General features: G+C 37.0%; 1 protein-coding gene and 1 pseudogene across 2 annotated transcripts in view; both read left to right on the plus strand.

Moving 5' to 3' along the window:
* Positions 1–16,954, plus strand: part of LOC144663693 (uncharacterized) — a 40,673-nt pseudogene that overhangs the window by 11,565 nt on the left and 12,154 nt on the right. Inside the window, exon 5 of the transcript XR_013572650.1 lies at positions 12,345–12,406. The product of XR_013572650.1 is annotated as an uncharacterized LOC144663693 (transcript). The remainder of the gene's footprint in view (positions 1–12,344; positions 12,407–16,954) is intronic.
* LOC144663684 (uncharacterized) overlaps positions 1,257–16,954 on the plus strand; it is a 46,445-nt gene continuing 30,747 nt past the window's right edge. Inside the window, exon 1 of the mRNA XM_078524706.1 lies at positions 1,257–1,268. The gene's annotated coding sequence lies outside the window, so the exon portion shown is untranslated. The remainder of the gene's footprint in view (positions 1,269–16,954) is intronic.

A 16,954-nucleotide genomic window follows, 5' to 3' on the forward strand; every position in this document is an offset into this window, starting at 1 on the left:
CGTTTCTCCAGCGTTTTCCTGTTTTGTTTTGCTTTGACTGCAATCGCCTAAATTTGTACCTCAAGCAGAAAAAAATTTCTGCTACTTTAATGCCTGTTACAAGTATGCTCAAATCTATTTATAAATAATATGCTTTCCATAAAATTGAATAAATAAATTAGAAACATAGCACCAGGCTATTCTCGTTCCCAGACCGTTGTTTGTTTACTGTGCAATCATCTTCTTCGTGTCATCCAAAACGAAAATACAAGAAAAAACTGTTGCTTTAAACTATCAGAAATAACCCCGGGAGTTAGCCTAATGACGAGAGAGAAACCCCGACTGACATCACAGACTAGCGGCTGAAAAGCCATTTTGTTTCCCGGACAACACATAAAAATTCCAGTAAATGTAAAAGTGATCGTCATCAAATCCCTAATGGCAATCTTTGACCTCATGACGTTGTGTAACTCCTCCTATTTCAGTAATAATAATTCACTTTTAATGTTCACTTTATATGATGCGGTATCCGATTTTTTAGAAATATTTTTTTTCGGCTCGCGTTACGAATGGTAACGAAAAGTATCCGCTCTTTCACCGACATAGCTTTTGGTTACAAACGCATTTAAAGCCGTGGTGATATAAATTCGTGTTTTCTTTATTAGCCTGAAGGACAGACAGCCCAGACTCACAACAATATACTTGATGGCAAAAAAGAAGGAATTTATTAGCTTTGTCACTGCAACTGACAGGTATTCGAAAAAAATAGTAATAATAATTTTCAAGAGAGATTACATAAACAGGTAAAATTTACATAGTATACATTAATTGTTTTAAATTTCATCTACTCTTTGTGACTGTCTAGCTTCTTACACAGTATCAATTCAGTGATTTTATTCAAAGAAAGTTATAGTGGACAATATTTGATTTTATTGAATAACTTTTCTTAAGCTGTAAAACCAACGCTTAATGTTTTAATTTTACAATGAGTTTCCCTTTCTGACTGTGTGTTCCTATATTTACTAATAAGGATTTTGTTTTCTTCAAAAGTGTAAATGGCAGGTGTATTTTTCGGCGCCTAATGTGTAAATCAGTTGGAGACGTTTCAAGTTATTCTGTTTTCATCAATCAAAGCGAGCTGCTAAACAAAGCTTTGTAAATACTGCTTCATAGGATATCGAGTCTAGCCAAGAACTCAGATAATAGCGACGGCGAATTCGAAGGTGTGACCGAAATTTCAAACATCTGTAAATACTTTTTATTTCCAAAGGAAAGTACTTCACTGTCAGGTAATTAGTATTTTCCCATTTGTTAATCTGTGGCTTTGCAATATTGGTTTCTTTTTTGCGTAGGGTGTATGGGTTGGTAATGCCAGTATGGCGATCAGAAACAATAAGGGCGAAAAATATGATCATAGTTTTATCACTTCTGGCTTCACCGAAAAAAAAATATTTTCATTTATTCTTCAGTTTTGAATAAAACCCAGTAAGTAATTTACCTTTCTAAATGGCGTTACTCATCTAGAATTTGTCTGTTCTGATTTTCCATGGAAAAACAACTCAATATATAAGGAAGCTGAATATGAGTGGATATTTTCAGCGTATTTCGATTCACCGTATGTTATAAATTATGTAAAAGTTTCAAGAATTATAGAACGAGACTGCAAAGATTTAGTTAAGTACGGTCCAGTGGTGCGATCAAAATCAATTTAAGCTATCATAGCCTTATCGTTTTCATCACCATAAAATCATTTCTCCTTTATTCGTCTGAAATGTTTCGAAATTTTTTCAGTGAGGAAATTACTCATCTAGACTTGTCTGTTCTGATGTGTTAATGGAAAAATTAACTGAATATATACCGAAGCTAAATAAATATGAATTTTAGTAGTATATTTCGATTTACCACATACTTTAAATTATGCAAACGTTTTAAGAACTATTCATGTGGAGAACAAGACTGTCAAGATTGTATGCATAATTAATTTATTAAGGGGTTTTGAGAAATTATGTTAAAAAGGCCTGGATTGATCTCACTTCATTTAAAAAAATTGTTTAAAATTGGTTGTAGAGTCCTCCCTATAAAGCACATAAACACAGGGGATTCTCACATCAAATTAACGATGATAAACTTGTCTTTTGTTCATGTAGCCGCCATTTCCAATTTTCACTACACATTTTTTTTGCTTATTTAGACGGCGCATGCGCGGCCTTTTCCGGAAGATTTTTGAAAAAAAAAAATAGATAATACAAAATCAATATACAAGATAATAATTAATATACAGGACTACAATATAATATAAAATTAGAAACAAAATGGCGAGGGAACCTAATAAAAAACCACGGGGCTTGTAAGCTTAGGTTCCCTCACAAGAAAAACAGATGACTAGATTTGATAGTAATGACAAGATTTGATAGAAGACGGAGTTAATACTTCGGGGTCTTTGAGAATGTTCGGCTAATTTTTAGGACATTGGCGTGTCTAGCCATGGCTAAAACTATTTCTGAAGTGTATGAAAGATTGCTGTTGTAAACAACTTCATGATTACAATAAAAATGCCAGACAAAATCATATCCAAAGTTGTGGCAAAACCCCCATGGGGCTAACGCGGCGGAAAATCAATTGTTTTGTAAAGCTACCCTCAAATTTGTTAAATTTAAAACACGAATTATTGACTTCTAAACTAAGGTTTAATGAATTCTAGAGAAGCAAAACGACTTATTAATACCTCAATGAGATTGCCAGGTTTGAAAATTTACTTTGAAAAGCTGGTATGTGCAGGGCTAAGACCAATAAACGACTCGGAGCCAATGAACTTGGCAGAAAAGATAGCTTTCAAACGAGAATTAATCATTCCTTTACCTTTCACGGAGATCGCAACCAAGGACAGACGATTCGTTCGTCTAGTGTGAATTTAAGACGGCTTTTTGACGACTTGTCCGTCTAGGCGACCAAGTCGTCCTCGAAAAATCGTCATCCTAGACGGCCAAATCGACGGACAAATTCAGACGACTTGTACGTCTACAAAATCGTGTAAGTCCCGTTTTCACACTAAGACGACTTGTCCGTCTCAGACGATTTGTCCGTCTCTAGTGTGAAAACGGCCAATGGTCAAAAACTATTTACTGTTTACTCACTTTTACAAAAATTAATAAGAGTAAACGTTCACTCTTGATTCAGTTGATTTTTATAGTACATGAAAAAAGTTTCTCAATTTCAGTTTTCTGCTGGAAAAGACGGTCGCAACATCATGATTTTATGGTGGCTCGATATTTACCGTAAATGATCTATAAAAAGATTTAGCTGAGCCTAAAAGCGGAGCTCCCAATTTACTGACCAATAAGAGAAAAATTATAGATTTTCAGCCAGCGATCCAATGGAAAGCATTATTTGGTCAGCGGTAAACTTCAAAAAACATTCGACCTCGATGAGTTCTATATGTGAGCCCGCGATATGGTCATGTGATGCTGGCAGCGGATACCTTATTTTGAGAGCTGTCAATTGACCATGACATGGATGCCCAATATCAAAGATGTAAGCTGGCGTTAACCATAACCTTAAACCGATTTCTGGAGTATGGCCGCCATGTTGGGGCAACTTCGTCGTCGTCGTCGTCGCACGCGCCCACGATCCATGCCACTAGCCATGATAACCACAAAAAACAAAAAGCATGGGTCTGTTAATTTTCTATGGGTATGGGGCTCTGCTCTGCGGCCCTTCGGGCCGCTGGGAGCTCCGCTAATAAACGCCCGGGGCGTCTATTAAATTTTTGGGGTCTTAGGGGAGGCGTTAAATAGATATGAGGCGTTTATTAGAGAGAGGCGTTTATTTCAATTTACAGTAACAACGTCAGCACAACTACTAGGATGCGTAGTTTTCTAGTGGAGTAAGATACATGACAGAGTTTGTGAGTAGAAAACTTAATCTGCGCTTATGCAAAGCCTAGAGATGCCGTTCAAAGTTAGATATCGACGTTTTTATCGTCACGGGGTCAACCGTGTTGGCGTTGTTGGCTTCTTCGAGGGCGTGTTTAAAACACGAAATGGCGAAATGATATTAAAGATGAGAGCCAAATTAATTTAAATGATATTACCGTTCCACTGAAATCTGCGTCTGTTGCCTGATGTATTCTGTGTACAAGGTAAGGACAAGGAAATAAGTCGCGACAAATTCAAGAAAATAATAATAAGGGGTGTACAAATAAATAGTACTATTCAAGAAGTAAGAATAATTTGCAGCTGTTCTAAAGGGAGACAAGCAAAGTCGCCGTTTAAACGCCAACAAAAATGATAAATTTCACAGAAGCACGTGAGGCGGCAGCACGTAAACGCCGCTGTCTCGCCTTTTTGACGTCTTCGTTCCACAGCTGTTCAGATCATACTCTGAAAAGAAAGAACTGTTCAGATGAGTCCTTCTGTCATACTCCTCCTGACGCGAGACAAACAAATCGTTTTCTTTCGATGCCAAAAAGTAATGGCCGCCTTTTTGATTAAAAATTAATATCCTAGGCAAACAGCAACTTGTTAACAAGAAGAGACTGGAGTTATTAGGTCCGTGACGGAGAATTTGTGATTGGAACGATTGGTTGTAGTTCGTTTCAGTATAACAAACGTTAAAATTTGTGAGTATTGCTTCTTAAGCTTATGTTTACCCCTTATCAAAACTTTCTTTAATTTGTCTGGATTTATTTCCTTGTCCTTACAGTGTACACAGAATAAATTAAGTAACAGATGCAGATTTCAGTGGAACGGTAATTTTATCTTTCATATCATTTCTCCATTTCGTCATTTCGCCATTTCGCTATTTCGCCATTTCGTGTTTTAAACACGCCCCTTCTTCGATGTCCGAGTCAAGCCAAAAAACTAACTTTATTGCGTGATTTTACTCTATGGAGCATTTCCTTGGTTTTTGAAATGATTCTTAGAGGGGGTGGTCTATTAGAAACGTGGCGTTTATTAGAGAGTGGCGTCTAATACAAACTTTGGTATATACTTCATGGTAGAAAGCCATGAGTGCACCCGAGGTATATACGTCATATAATCCTAATATATATGTAGAGTTAGCCGGGAATACTCTTAATCACTACATGCTACGGATATTCGGAGCGCCATCCTGATGAACAAATGGGCTTGAACGCAGATATTACCTTTTGTATTTTAACTCAATGTTTTTATCACATTGTCCTTGCCAGATACTTCATACAATGGAAACATTGTTTAAACTGGTGATCAGTTCACAGACCATTCCTGGAGCCATTCAATTCGTTTTCTTTTTCTTCTTCTTGGGTGCGGTAATCGTTGGTCTACAACACTATCATGCCAATGATAGACTGACATTCAACTGTTCTCCCAAGCCAAGTGATTTTATCAAACAGCTCTGCTATGACAATTACACCTCTACGATGAGTCCGCGGTTAATACCTCGGAATGTTGCTGCTATAACTTATGGTGGTTTATGGGCTTGCTGGATTTTCTTGATCCTTTACAGTGCTGTCACATTACGTGGGATCATGAGAGACCAAGCCGAACGAAACCAAAGACAACCTCAGTGGGGAAAGTTTCACCGTATGTACATTATTCATGTTATCGTTCGATTTCTGTTCCTTGGTATCATGATCAGCATCTTTTGCAGCAACCAGACCCTTTATCTGCCTTCAGTGTTTAACTGCAGCATAATCGCTCCCCAGTCAAACACAACAACAATTGCAGCCAACCAGACGGAATCTGCAATAAAATGCAATGACCTTCATTACAAGGAGAAATCAAATCTCAACATTGCTTTTATTGCCTTAAAAGCCTCTATTATGGTGTTTGGTATCTCTGACCTTATTTACACGCGACGCTTGGATGGATTTCAAGACAAGCTACTCCTTGGTATCTTTAAGCTGATGGAAGACTCAGAAGGCTTACGAGGTGAGACTTACATGTAAAGCATTGAAAGTTGCCATTTATTCCTAGCCAGTTAAACAAGTAACAATAACCAGCGTTATCAAGTTCTACAATATAAGAAAACTCTTTTATTTTCACTAGGAAAAAAGATTGCGTGCACAGTTGGAAGGTTGAGTTGAGTACCGTCGAATATACAACAGCTTTTCTGTATTTTGATTCATCATTGGCTGTATTTTATATGGCATGGTATAAATATATACACACATACATGTTCCGCAGCCCTTTATCTTACTCTGCAGAAGCAAAATGATTTGCTACAGTGGATTCTTTCCTTTTTCAGTTTCCTGTTAATATTTAACTTATGACACAGTACAACAATGTCTTTTAAGAAACTAATAATCACTTTATTCATTTACTTGTTACTCACCACAACCCGTTATTTCTCCTTTTTTCCTTTTCGCACAGCTGACGAAAACCCTTTGGTCGAAACTGCAAATTCTCGCACAGAAGAAGGACAAGAAACTACGTCAGAAGATCGTAAGTTATCTTATTCTTTCCCTTCTATGGGCAATAGTTTAGTTTTTTTGTTTCGCCACGCTTATATTTGCCAAAACTAGGTTTTGCAATCACAATTAAGAAGTCATAAAATACAGCATATAATTTCCCTTTTCAGTTTACTTGATATTCAGTTTTTTGATATTCAAGCTACACTCGCCCAGATATTTTGTCACTCGCCCAGTCTCCTAGCTCCACACTAACACAAAAAGCATTCACCCCCCCCCTGTTCACGAACATAAAATATCCAACTTTAATTTTTAATCACGTTTGACACTGTTCCTTAGTTTAAGGAAGTTTGCAAGGTTTCCGTGAGTTTCTCAGTTCATTTTCAAGACATTTATTTCTTCATATTCTTTGGACATTTCAGGCTCTGATTTCATCCCCTCATATCTGTGACCACCTTTTTCTTCATTTCACAAAGATAGGCGGTCAGTCGACACTTCGATGAACGTTTTTGTGTCCTTTTCTTTTCGTATTCGAGAGAATCACGGACCGTTGTTGACGTGCTGTTATCAGGAACGGTATTTTCTTGCTAGCGGATACTTTAGACACCACAGGAAGAAATCTCCACTTTTAACACTGAGTTCAAATATACAGTGTCTCTTCGTCATCTAACGATTGTCAAGCGAAGATTTTTTTGTATGTTTGCGAACCAGAAATTTATTTGCGAGGCTTGTGGGAGATTTTGAAATGGTAAACATTATAAGCTATTAGCTGTGGACAGTGTAGATTACTTTTAAGTGGAAGGCAGAAAGTTACGCTTATTTTGAATAATATATTCTGGAGCTGAAAATCGTACTTGCCAAATCGGGCGAGTGATCAGTGATTTGTACTCGCCAGACAGTTTTTACACTCGCCTGGGCGAGTGGGCGAGCGCTAATGTCCAACCCTGTATTCAACTAACAACAGTATAACTGTTGTAAGAAACTAATAATTCACTTTGTTCACTTATTTGTTATTGGCACTGATGCGGCCCATGGATTATTTTCCATTTCAACTGAAAAGGAGACCAAAAATCGAATCCTCGGCATGAAGGAATTTAACAAGTAACTATATCAAAAGATCGTAAGTTATCTTTTTTCCTTTTTTTAAAAGCGATGACGTGATTCGACATTTTAGAGGTAAATAGGCCCGTGATTTGTGATTGGAATAATAATACCCATAGGTTTATGTTTAGATGATAAGTTAGATGATAAGTTTTTGTCACATCATTAACCTGATGTTGAAGATCTCATTCACCAAAAAGTTGAGCAATCTACTTTTTTACCAAGCCAATAGGCTTGTGAGTGGGTGAGCACTATTATTTAAAAATGTCAGCTCTTTGAAGACAATTTCTCAGCTTGTAGGATATAAAACAATGACAACCTTTTTGCAATTATACAAATCAAGCATTGTGTATATAACACAAGTTAATATAGTTCTGGAGCAGCCATTTTAGAAGTGAAACTCTCTGGTACATTAGTGATGGGTTGCAAATTCTTACTGCATGTCTGAAAGCATTGTGAGCAAATAGACATCTGTTTATTGTGAGCAAAAAACTCTAAATGCAGCGACAAGTACGGTTACCATTCTAAACAATTTTGCACATAAAATTCAGAACTCTTAAAATGTTGAAATTTTTCTTAACTGCCTGTAAAAATGAAACAAGAAGAATGCCTCAAACAAGAAAAGCTTAAATGCCAGCCAAGACGAAAATAATCTAAACAGAGACACTGACCGCCTAGTGTGTTCCGGCCTTTAAACTTGACCTATACTAACCTGCGATCAGGTTTTCTTTTTTTCTCGGCGGAGGGAAGGAGAAAAAAAAAAGGAAAGCCTGATACAATTACTTGTCAAGTCGTCTGCCGCCCCCTAATTAAAATATCTGTCAACGTCGTCGAGAATGTTGGCGATGGCATCAGATAAGCGTGATTAGCGCCTTCAAATTATATTTTTACTCTCACAAACATGTGTTTGAATTGATCATGACTAATACACCACACGAGTACTACGGGTAACATACGAGTAACACACGGAACATACGGGTACATACGGGTAACATACGGATACATACGGGTGCAAACCAGTTCCTATTTCATTTCATTTCATTTCATTTCATTTAACGAAATGCCAAAATCATTCAAAACATAGGAAAAGGGTAGGGATTTCATCACACCAGAATATCTTATTTATAAATAACCGTATTTCTCTTGTAACACATACTTTAGACGTTACTTAAACACTGGATCAAAAATGATTTATTGTTCATGTATGTGTAAATCATATTTAGATTAACATGGTGTCTATTGTTTATCATATTTCCAATACTAAAGCCTGGAAAGCATTACAATACTGCATTAATAAATGGGGAAATTATTATTATTATTATTATTATTATTATTATTATTATTATTCGATTATTATACCTCGTATGTTACCTGTATGTACCTGTGTTTTTTGTTTTGTTTCCTTGTGTTGCATTAAATAAAAATAAAAAGTTAAAATAAAATAGAGTGAAATGAAATAGGAACTGGTATGCACCCCGTAGGTATCTGTATGTTACTCATATGTTACGGGTAAGATCGTGTGATCGATAAGCGTGATTCTATAACATTTCAAAATCGTGACTTTTTTTACTAGTAAATGGTTTTGTGTCTTACTTTTGTTTTGGACTCGTCACGCAAGCTTTTTGAAATGAAATAGGAACTGGTATGCACCCGTATGCATCCGTATGTTACTCGTATGTATCCGTATGTTACTCGTATGTATCCGTATGTTACTCGTATGTATCCGTATGTTACTCGTATGTATCCGTATGTTACTCGTATGTTACCCGTATGTACCCGTATGTTGCCCGTATGTTACTCGTAGTACTTGTGTGGTGTATTAGTCATGATCGTTTGAATTACCCTTTTTGAACGAGATGATCGAATGGTTTCTAAAATTTGTTTTCAGCAAAGGCTGATTTTGTGTAAGGCTCAGGTTAGACATTGCAAGGTCGTAGTTTTCATCACTGGCACAATCGTCTAGCGTCTTTAGTGGTGTGATGTAATACTCTTCGACACCATTGGTGATAGATCATGCTCTTGCCGAATCCCGTCGGAAGCACTGCCAAAACATCTTTTCTTTCACAAACTATTCGTCCAATACACTCCCTTTGCTCGTCTTTAAATGTTTTGTGAACAAAACTCTTGAGAGATTTTCTAAAAGCTAGAAGAACTCGCTTTCTACTTCATTCCGCTCAACACCCGCCATGATAACAATCATCTTCGCTCGATATTTTTTGACCGGAAATTAGACTTGAACTCAATCAGCCAATCAGGAAAGAGTTCTAATGTTGTCTTTTGTTTTCTGACCAATCAGAAAAAAGTCCAGATTCTGGACTTTTTACAGACGACTCGACAAGTAATTGTATCAGGCGTTCATTTTTCGGTTGACCCCACCGCCGCGAGAAAAATAACGCCTGATCGCAGGTTAGACCTATACAAGTATATTAATAGTTTGACATAAAAATCTCTGTGCTTGATTTTACAATATGTGTTGTTGCAGAAAAATCTCCATACCCCCCACACGGAAGTTGTTTTTTGATTCAATTCTCCACCACATTGGAAATTCCAGTCTCATACTTTCTTTAACATTTTTGGCCTTTGAGACCCACCCCCCCCCCCCCTTGGAATTTCCAATGACCTTTCATGGGGTGGGTATGGATATTTTCTGGAATTGCAAATTGCTGACCAGTTTTAAAGTACAAAACTGAAGTCTACTTTTAAATATTTCCCAGTATATCTCGAAAAAAGAAAACACACAATTTATGTAAAGCCTACAGTCTGAATTCCTTCTTGACATTTTTGATATCTCTTTTTTTTCAGCCGTGAGTACCTACACTAAATTTTTAAAGGCATCTATCAAAAGCCAGACGGAGTTCCAGCCCAAACTGATGGCCTCCACAACCATTTCTAACCCGAGAACGGATGATATATTTACTAATCTTCTGATACAGCATGGTAGAAAGGCTCTCTATAAGAAGGACATGACACCAGCAAGAGGTGAATTGCTAGATTATTATGGGCAAGTCAGCGGAACCCGGGTCAAAAGATGTGAAGAGATATTCGTTTGCAGTACTGAGGGTGAGCCTAATCCCAAATCTATCCTTGTCACTGGGAAAGCAGGGATTGGAAAGACTCTGTTTTGCCAGAAACTTGTTCGGGATTGGGCTGATGATAAACTTTTTCAATCACAAGCGGCAAATGTGAAGACACCAGATATCAAGTTTGCATACTTGTTGACATTCCGTCAACTGAATTTGCTTGGAAATGACCGCCCATTTTCTTTGCAAGAGCTATTAAAGCGTTCTTTAGCATTAGATGACAACTCAAACATTGATAACTCATTATTTGATTACCTTGTTAATCACCCTGAGGAGGTTTTGATTATCTTTGATGGGTATGACGAGTATTCACAACAAGATAACATCGCTGGCAACTCGGAAGAACAGTATCCAAACAATGCTAGAGAGGAAATGCCGGTAGCCGCACTGTGTGCCAAACTCATCAAAGGCAAGATGATGAGAGAGTGTGTTGTTATGATCACATCAAGACCCGACGAATCCGATAAAATGGGAGGAATTCACTTTGACCAATACGTAGACATTACGGGGTTTTCCCCAGAGCAGGTGAAAGAGTTCATTGAAAAGTATTTCAGAGAGAATGAAACCATAAGGAACACAGTTCTTGAACATGTCATGAACAATGAGAATCTTGTTAGCTTTGCTCATATTCCAGTCCTTTGTTTTCTGATGTGTTTCTATTTGGAATATACTCTTCAAGAATCCAAGAGCACAGATCTTCCTGTGTCAGCAACTGACATTTATTCTAACGTTGTCAACATTTTCGAACTAAAACATAATGCCGAATCGGAGTATAAGACGAAAGAAATTCCTGAGAAACACAAGGCTTCAGACGTTGTTGAAAGCACATTGGATAAACTTTCAGAGTTAGCAGCTCAACTGCTTCTGCAGCAAAAGCCAATTTTTGACGAAAGAGACATGAAAGAAAATTTTAAATTGGAAGAAATCGAAAACTTGAAAGGAAGCGGTCTTCTTCATTGTGGTCCTCCTTTCAGGAAATCTGCTTTTGAAACAACAAAACAGTTAAGTTTTACTCATCTGACCATTCAAGAGTTCTTGGCTGCCCGTTGGTTTGTAATGATAAATAAAATTCCAGTAGGAAATGTGTCTGAAATGGTCTTGCAGTTTATTGCTGGTATTTTATCAAAGAAAAGAAATGACGAACTAATGAAAAGATTACTAGAAAGTATTTCACAAAGAAAGTATTTCACAAAGAAACCCCTTCCGCTGAAAGCAAAGTTACTCAGAGAATATCAAGACAAAGAATTTGCTAAAAATGTCGTAAAAAACCTTGCCCACCACTACTCTGATTATGGCGAAATGAGTTTTACTAATTTAAACGATGTGGACTGTATTGCAGTTTCATTTTTGTTAGATGTAATTAGTGAACTGAATGAAAAGTCCTTTAATGTAAATAGTTTGGCAATCTATGAGTCAGCTCTAACACTGTCTGGAATAAAACGAATCTGTGAATCATTGGAGAAAGAACACTGTGCCATTACCGAACTGTCTCTACGATTGGCTTATAGTCGTTTCAGTGATACCGTTATTATTAGACTGTGTGTAGCATTACAGCATTCAAGCTGTGAAGTAACCGCACTATGTCTAAGTCTTAATCAGATCACCGATACCGGTGTTACCACGTTGTGTGGAGCATTACAGCATCCAAGCTGTACAGTAACCACACTAGATCTGAGTGATAATCGCATCACTGATTACGGTGTTGCCAGGTTGTGTGAAGCATTACAGCATCCAAGCTGTAAAGTTACCGCACTTGATCTGAGTTTTAATCAGATCACTGATACCAGTGTTACCAGTCTATGTGAAGCACTTAAGCATTCAAATTGTAAACTGACCTCACTAAACCTGTCGGGACATCGTATCAGGGAGGAACGTAAAAAATCTCTAAGAACTCTAGTTCAACAGCACAGACCAGGTTTTAAACTCGCTATCTAAATAGTTATAGGAAAGCATTAGAAACATCAACAGATTTCACATGTACGTAATGAACATTATATAAGCTATAAAAGAAAACCTTTTTTTTTCAATTTTAAAATTTGTGTAAATAGTAATAAGGTTGACATGGAACTGTAAATATATTAATTAGGGTTAGATTATGAATTTTATTAGTAAGAAATTGAAATGCACCGCTCGTTGTAATTTAACACTTAATTATATAGCTGTCAGTAAATCCTATATTGTCAGCGCAGCTATTTTTCCTTAATTTCTGAGAACTGTCCAATTTGGGATTAAATTTGGATAGTTTCAATTAGGACTTTCAGGTAAAATGCACAAACTGTCCAATTTAAGAAAAATTGGACAGTTTTGTCTCAGCCAATCAAATCGAAGAAAAAACAACATGTGACGGATATTAGCCAATTAGCACAAAGCATAGCGTCAGCCCCGTAAACTTGTCGCATTGTTAGTCGACAATGGCGGAATTCAGAGGGAAGTTTGCTACGTTTTTCCATTCTTTTTTAGCTTTTCAGCAATAGTAACAACAAAGAGAAATTTTCTACATTTTCAGAAGAAGATCAGAGCTAGCTACACTAAGAAGCAAAACCAAGAGCAAAATACCTCAATTAGTACAAAACTTGGGTGAACGTAAGTGCAAGAAATCTGTCAGATATTCATAGCCATGAGCTAGATGCAATTCTTTGTCGTTTTTTTTTTTTGCTGAAATTCGAAAAGAAAAGACGGAGATGAAGTACGAACGAGATTGTGGAAAGGAGTTTGTCAGATTCAAGAAGTTGTTACGCTCTTCGGACACTTTGTTTACGGCTTTCATTGATTGATGCAGTGTTTTCACTCACTTTGTAGCAAGCTTTGCAAACTCAGGTGAATAAAATTGTACTGTTTTGTTTAAGTTTGATTTGTGAAGACAATGCTTTGAGTGAGTTGCATGTGCTGTGTTATGCCTACTATTGTTGATTGCTTTTTCCGTTCTGGACATTGACTGACTACAAGCTATATGATTAATATGTAACCGGACTACATGCTTGTCCAATTTGGAAATAATTAGATTAAAAAAATTCCTCTGACAATTTTGGCTGCCCTCGGAATTTTTTTCATCAAATTATTTCCAAATTGGACAGCATGTAGTCCAATTACGTATACGAATTAAAGGGCAACACTGAGTTTTGTTACGTTTTGTAAATAAATGTTTTGGAACGAATGAAGACTGGTATTGTCTGCTTTGTCATTTTATAACAATAAGCTTAGTTCAAAACAAGGAAGCTTGAACGAATTTAATAAGAAACTGGAATTTAAGTATCATTTAGAAGGATTTTGCCTCGAAATGTAAATAAAAGGTAATTGTAAGTTAAAAAAAGTTTTTTTTTATATAATTAGCACAGTTTTCGCTGAAAAAAAATATAATAATACAGATAGTTTATTTTCACCGACTAGACGTCGTATGTATGTTTAACTAATTAAGTGTACGTATTTTTTTCTCTTTTTTTTAACTTTTCTTTTGCTGTTTCCAAAAAATGTAAAATAGTATAACGTAGGTTAATTTAGTTTATTTGAAATGTAGTGTACGATGTGTAAGGTAGTGTAAGTTGATTAAGTAAATTACATTGTAATGTAGTGTTATGTGTTTGAAATAAAGTGTATTATAAAAAAAATTAATAATAAAAAAACTCGGACAATTCCGAGTTTTGGTGAGGGGGCCGATTTCACTCCTTCCCTCCTTCCCTCCTTCCCTCGATTCCTGTAAGCATTTTAATTGAATTAATTAATTAATATCAAATTGAATTAATCAATTAATCTTGTGAAGTGGGTAGGGGGTTAGCTAAAATGCGAGCTTTATCTGTGTTACTCTATACGAAGTACACAAAGGCTATATATTTGTTTCTGAAAATCCAATGTTCTCCTTGTGGTATGCATTCTCCCAGGCGTAAACCCAAGCACACGGGATTTTGTGCTGAACGCATGCGCATATATGAAGTACACAAAGACTATATATTTTCACCCAATCTTACTGAGAACTGGTTAAAACTCAACAAAATTGGGGTTTCAATTTATCGCCGAAAAACTTTAGATGGTACTAGAGAAGAGTTCAATTTGAATGAAGTATTCATCTATAAGCCGAGCGGTCATCAACAAACGAAAATTAACAAGCGTTTGTATTTATTCTTGGTCATTACCTTTTATTTTAGTGGCGGCTCCTAAAAGCCATTTGGTTTAATGACGCAACGTTAGGAATGAAGTTTTTATTCGTCTTTCCTTCGCTATTTAGGCTGGAACTCGTCCTCCATCGGCTCGCTCTGGAATATTATTTATTTTGTCGGCGTACTGTGATCGTCTTTTGAACAGACGAGGGCATTCGAAATCCCGCATGTCTTAAACAATTTCCTTGCAATCTCTTCTACAATAATTATTTCTGCCTGAGACTGTTCTTGAGACTGTTCCTTTCCTTCTGTTCCTTTCCTTAAAGTTTAGTTAAATTGCAGAATCACTGCTAACGTGACTTTTCAAGAGAAGAAGGGTCAGGAATCGATCTTTTTGGCTTGTTGTGGCGACACCAGAAACTGACCAATCAGAAGCTGCTGTTCCCGCGCGCTTGGTAAACATTGTAACACGATCTGACAGAAATCAGCTTGATGTAATATTCTTGTTCGAAACCGAAAACTTATAATACCACGACTTCTCTGCTAAAAGAAACCACTCCAGTAAAGTTTGATTGGATTCAGAGTACTAGACAAATACTGGTAACAGCACATGTTTCGTTTTGATGACATTTAAAGTTCACCCGCTTGATCTGCTTGATCTTTTCGCTAGCAACTTGGCGAATTGCGACGATTTGAAGATTTACTGAATCATCCCGTTTTTGCAGTTGTTCTGAACTGTCTCTACCTCGGCAACAACTTTCAATTTGAAGGTTTAGTTGTTTGAAAACCAGTAGCTTTTGGCATGATGATTGATAACCGCCAGGAGCCCATCAACTGGAGCCTCCATACGTACTGTACCCTTGAGTCAACCCTTTCCCGTATATTTTTATTTTTAGAAACACATTTCCCGCGAAAACATTGCTCCTGTGGTCAGACCACATGCAGCGCAGCTAGGGGGACGATGTAAAAAAAAAAAAAATGGCGGCCAATGTCGTACGCACATTCCCTGTCCGTTTTCCTTTATAATTTTTGCTTCTTTCCTGATTTTACAGCCGAGAGAGCTGGTTTTCTCGTGAATGAATAACGGTTAAAAGTTAATTAATAAACCACTTTTTTGTCCTTGAAAATGAAGTCAGTTTTAGTCATGGCGTTGATCGGGAATATGTGATTGCTTCAGTTGCTTGTGTTGAATCTTACCAATTTCTGGTTTGTACGGACTTATTACATGCAGTGTATTAGACGTAAACAGTACTGTGAGATTTGACGCTGTATTTTTAAGATCTATTCCCGAACGAAAGCAGAAATAATTTAATATGGGCCGAGCTGTGGCGAACGCGTGTTCTTTGATACGGCGATGAACACTATAAACGGGATGACTTCGATGCAAATTTTGACTATCCGTATGCGCCAAGATCCAGCCAATATAAAGATCATCATGTTTCGAATAAAACCTCAGGAAAATGATATGTGTTTGTTTCTTCTAAAGTTCAGCAACTGGAATTTAGCAGAGATCGTTGAGTCGCTGTTGCAGAGGTGAGATATTGCGCATCGTACAATTTTAAATTACATCTTTCTTCGGTTAGAGACCGTGTGATCCGCTAATTTCAATCCCCGTACATTTCTTTTGCTTTGTATGTTTCCAAAGAGAACTCTATGCCTGTACTATCTGGAGAATTCTAAATCCCAACGGGTCGTTTAGCCGGAACGGATTTTTATTTTAGTGTTTGTCTAGTGCCTTCGTCACGAAGGACCAAACCTTTCAACCCTTAGCGTTCACAAGCTAGTGCTTGTCTGAATTATTGCCACTCAGAGTTTTGAATGCCTTGTAGAATTTGATTTGTAATGTGTTGGTACGGGCCAAAGTGCGTACCTTGTTTATAAATTTATACCATTGATACGTTCGTTTGGTGTGAATGTATTATCAACCCAGTAAAATTTATTGTTCACAACTACGATTAGAATCGATCAAGCTTTTATCTAGTTGCCTTCTTATCGGAAGAATTATACGGCAAATAATATTGACCGATCTGTTGAGCCTATCCATCCTCTTTTCAAAATATATTTGTAATTTCGCAGTTGCGAGATCGGTCTCGGCGTCTCGAATAATTGCTCTTACTTTTTTGACAGGCCTGTACAAAATTCCGCCGTTTTTTTAGTCATAGTATTACTTGATGTCTTCCTTCGAAGAAATACTGAATTTAAAGGACGACAAGGAACAACATTCTGCAGTCTTCCCTTCTCATTTCGCCATTGTTTTAGATATCACAGCTTGCGTAACCACAGCGGAATGCGACAAACGATTGACAGAGGTGCGA

Source organism: Oculina patagonica, chromosome 8 (assembly GCF_052425735.1).
Source record: "Oculina patagonica isolate OP01 chromosome 8, crgOcupat, whole genome shotgun sequence".
Taxonomy (NCBI): Eukaryota; Metazoa; Cnidaria; class Anthozoa; order Scleractinia; family Oculinidae; genus Oculina; species Oculina patagonica.